General features: G+C 43.6%; 1 pseudogene; it reads left to right on the top strand.

Annotated features, from left to right (window-relative positions):
• The first annotated feature begins 3233 nt into the window (after positions 1-3233).
• LOC102482579 (lupus La protein-like) lies at positions 3234-4557 on the top strand (annotated as a pseudogene).

The raw sequence follows: 4557 nt of genomic DNA on the forward strand, positions 1-4557 counted from the left end.
CAATTATTTGTATATTTGGGTGTTTTATGGTATCTCGTATTTCTCATGTTTTATCCTTGGTTTTCTTGGCTGTCTTCTCAGTGTTTTTGATAATTTTTCCAGGTTTTGTCTTCTACTTCTGAAATTCGATCTCTGCATAGTCTAGCCTGCTTTTGGTACTTTCAAGGGAGGTTTTAATTTCCTGTATTTATAGCCTTAATGTCTAACAGTTCTGTTTGGTTCTTTTTTATGGTGTCCAATTCTTCTTTCATATCATGGAAAGACTTCCTCAGCTCTTGGAGCTCAACGTATCTTTTCTTTTGCATCTCACAGAATTTTGTTACCATAAATATTCTAAATTCTTTTTCTGACATTTTGGTAATGTGCTCTAAATTTTCCCTACTTGGAGGTAGGTTACATTGTTCCCTTGGTGGAGAAGTACTACTTGATTCTCTTATCCTTGAGGCTTTTCTTCGATTTTTAGTCATGTGGTAATGCATTCACTTCTGGTCAGTTTGTTGGAGAGGGATTCTGTGACTGTGACCTCGTGTGTTTCCCCTACTGTGAAGTAATTTGGTGCTATTTTCTCCCTTCTACTAAGTCCTCAAATGCAGGAATCACAGGAGGAGTTTTACAATCAGATTTGTAAAGGGGAGTCTAACTATCTTTGCAACCACTACAGTGATGTGCAAAGAATTCTCTAAAACTCCCAGTGCTCAGATGGTTAGCTACTATGTACCTAATCATCTCTAGGCAGAGGGTAAGGGCTGAGAAGTAAAACAGAAAAGTAAGATAAAGTAAAAGAAAGTAGGAAATAGAAATAAGGAGAGAGGGTGAAGAAAAAATAATGAAATTGCTAGAAGAAAAATAGGGAAAAGGGAAAAAAAAAAAGGTCACTTCACAAAAAATAAAATTGGGATGAAAATAGAAAACCGTGTGGTGCAAAAAACAGGCAAAGGTGGAGATGCCTAGCAGCTTTCTGCCCTGGCTGATACTGAGTCTGGGACGGGGGCCTTAGCAAGCAACTTTGTCAAATATTTTCCTTCTTTTGGTTAATTTTGGCTTAACAGTTCAAAAAACCAATCAGTTTTTTTTTTCTTTTTTGGGAGAGGTTTTTGCTATAGGGCATGTGTGCTCGCCAGACAGAGAGACAGAGAGATAGAAAGTGAGAAATCACCACCCAGAGGGGATGACCAAGCCGCAATCCCTTCTCCTCCATTCTCCTCTTGGGATTTTGGGCATGCACGCACACGTGCCCGGCGTGAGTTTAAGCCACCGGGTTCAGGACTCGAACCACAGTCGACTACGTGGGAGTCCAGCGACATAGCCATTACACTAACTGCTGGTCCCACCAATCAGTTTTTTTTTCTCAAAGAAAATGAACATTTTTACCCAGTTAAATGATTATAGCCATTTGCAAAATGCTTTTAGTAAAGCGTCAAACCAAGCAATTAGCCGTGGACAATAAGACTTGAACCAACCATAGTTACTGTTCTGACAAGAATTTACAACTGAAAAGAAATTTGGTTACCTGCCAGATTAACATAATAGCCTACAACATGAATGACAGACATTTTACCATTGATTTCTGGCAATTTCAAACTATTTTGGAACACAATACACATATAGATGTAAAAATATACATATACCTGGGGGCCAGCCGGTGACATGCTGGCTAAGGGCACTGGACTCCCACATGGCTGACTATGGTTCAAGTCCTGGACCTGGCAACTTGCTTTCTCACTTTCTCACTTTCTCTCTCTCTCGCTCTCTCTCTCACTCTCACTCTCATTCTCACTCTGTCCCTCTCTGGTCAAATTAAAATAAATAAAGTTTAAAAAAGCTTTATTTAAAAAAAAAAATATATATATATATATACATATACCTCAAATAAAATGACTAGAAAATTAGAATGACCTAACTTGACAATGTGTTCCATTTTTATTTAACATATAAAGAATAAGCCTAATCAGTTTAACATGTCCCCTTTTGGATGTTTCAGGGGAACTGGCAGGGAACTAGGATTACTGCCTTTTGTGAGTACATACACAGTGAAACCCCTCCTAGACTTAGGCTCATAAGATACTGTGTCACCTGGACTGGGGAGGCTGTTGCGAGCAGCTGTACTACCATAGGGGGTTGATGACTAGCCAACCTAAGCGGTTATTTTCTGCCCAAACGTTTGGAAAGCAGAATTGCAATTTTGACAGATAAGGATCTTCCTGATGCTGCCCCTGAGTTTTTTTTTTCTTCTTCTTCTTCTTCTTCTTCCTGAAGGAGATAGTCTTCAGTGAGGGCCCAGGTAATAAGGACTCTAGGACAGGGTGGCGGTTTATGGCTCCAGCTACCACAAAAGCCCAATAGTTCTCCTTTTTGATAAGCTTCACATAAATGTTCCAGAAAAACAGCAGGGGATTCCTGAGGGCCCTAAATAACCTCGGTCACCTTTGACAAATCGGTAGGCTTACAGGCAGCTGCTCAAATTCCTGCCAGCAAGGTGGGTGAGACTGGCTAATTCTTCCCTTCCCCTGGTGGTGTTTGGGTCCCAGTTTGGACAGAAGGAGGGAAAGGTTCTCTCTATCCTATCTCAGTTTTCCTCCAGTATTCCTTCCTCTGGTCTCAGTAAGTTTTTCTACCCCCTCCCCCAATCTTTCCTCTCTCCTCTTCTGTAAAGAAGGTCACCAAAAGCTGTTGGCAGTTGTCCCAAGTCAGCTGATAAGTGTGGAAAACAGATTCTAGCAAATTAATGAGGGCTTGAGGTTTCTCTGAGAAGGCGGACGGGTGTGTGTGTGTGTGTGTGTGTGTGTGTGTGTGTGTGCTAAGCTTCCCAATGATAGAAGTCACTGGTGGGAAAAGGGACATATACCAAGAAAGGGGCAAACTCTTGGCCCCTCCTCTGTCAGAGGAGCCTCTCTTAAAGGTAAAAATGCCCTGTTGAGTCAGGCTTGGGGTTTACCCATTTTGCATCCCCTACCTCTGGAGTTGTGCTCTGGATATGTAGAGGTTAGAAAGGAGCAGCTGAGGCAGCTTCTTGTTGACCTCTGTCACCCTCCTCTGGATGGTGCCTATTGGAACTATAAGCCGGAGGAAGAGCTGATTCCTCAGGCTCTAGTTATAAGACAGGAGGGTTGACGGCCCCCATCTTCTTTGAGCGTGCTACGCCAGCGGGTGTTGCTGGGAAGTGGAGACGTTGCTGTGGCTGTTAGTGAGCCTGTGGGACGCCTCTGCGGGACCTGGTCCTAAAGATAGCCACAATGGCTGAAAATGGTGTTAATGAAAAAATGGCTGCTCTGGAGGCCAAAATCTGACATCAGATTGAGTATTATTTTGGAGACTTCAATTTGCCACGGGACAAGTTTTTAAAGGAACAGATAAAACTGGATGAAGGCTGGGTACCTTTGGAGATAATGATCAAATTCAACAGGTTAAACCGTCTAACGACAGACTTTAATGTAATAGTGGAAGCGTTGAGCAAATCCAAGGCAGAACTCATGGAAATCAGTGAAGATAAAACTAAAATCAGGAGGTCTCCAAGCAAACCCCTCCCTGAAGTGACTGATGAGTATAAAAATGATGTTAAAAACAGATCTGTTTATATTAAAGGCTTTCCAACTGATGGAACCCTTGATGATATAAAGGAATGGTTAGAAGATAAAGGTGAAATACTAAATATTCAGATGAGAAGAACATTGCAGAAAGCATTTAAGGGATCAATATTTGCTGTGTTTGAAAACATTGCATCTGCAAAGAAGTTTGTAGAGACCCCTGGTCAGAAGTACAAAGGCACAGAGATGTTAATACTTTTCAAGGAAGATTACTTTGCAAAAAAAAAAAAAAATGCAGAAAGAAGACAGCATAAAGTAGAAGCAAAATTAAGAGCTAAATGACAGGGTCACACTATGTCACGTCCTCCTACCTCAGCCTCCCGAATCGCTAGGAAAACAGGCGTGCGACACCACACCCGGCACTTTCAGACAGGGCCTCGCTATATTCCCCACGTGCCCCACGCTGGCCGCGAACTCACAATCCTCCTGCCTCAGCTTACCGAGTAGCTGGGACTACAGGCTCACGCCACCGCCAACACCACCACCAATGCCAACGCGCCCAACTTTCAGGACAGGGTCTCACTATGTCCTCTCACCTCAGCCTTCAGAGTCGCTGGGACAACAGGCGCGCGCCACCACACCAGGCTCTTTCAGACAGGGTCTCGCTATATCCCCCACATGCCCCATGCTGGTCGCGAACTCGCGATCCTCCTGCTTCAGCCTCCCGAGTAGCTGGGACTACAGGCTTGCGCCACCACCGCCACCCCCCCCCCCCCCCCCCCCCCCCCCCCACCCCCCCCGCCACTGCCACCGCTCCCAGCTTTCAGGAGAGCAAGAAGAAAAACAGAAGTTAGCAGAAGACGCTGAAATGAAATCTCTAGAAGAAAAAAATGGATGCTTGCTGAAATTTTCGGGTGACTTAGATGATCAGACCTGTAGAGAAGATTTGCACATCCTTTTCTCAAATCATGGTGAGATAAAATGGATAGATTTTATCAGAGGAGCAAAAGAGGGCTTAATTCTGTTTAAAGAG

The sequence above is a fragment of the Tupaia chinensis genome, unplaced genomic scaffold (genome assembly GCF_000334495.1).
Source record: "Tupaia chinensis unplaced genomic scaffold, TupChi_1.0 Scaffold000067_1, whole genome shotgun sequence".
In the NCBI taxonomy this organism is placed as follows: Eukaryota; Metazoa; Chordata; class Mammalia; order Scandentia; family Tupaiidae; genus Tupaia; species Tupaia belangeri.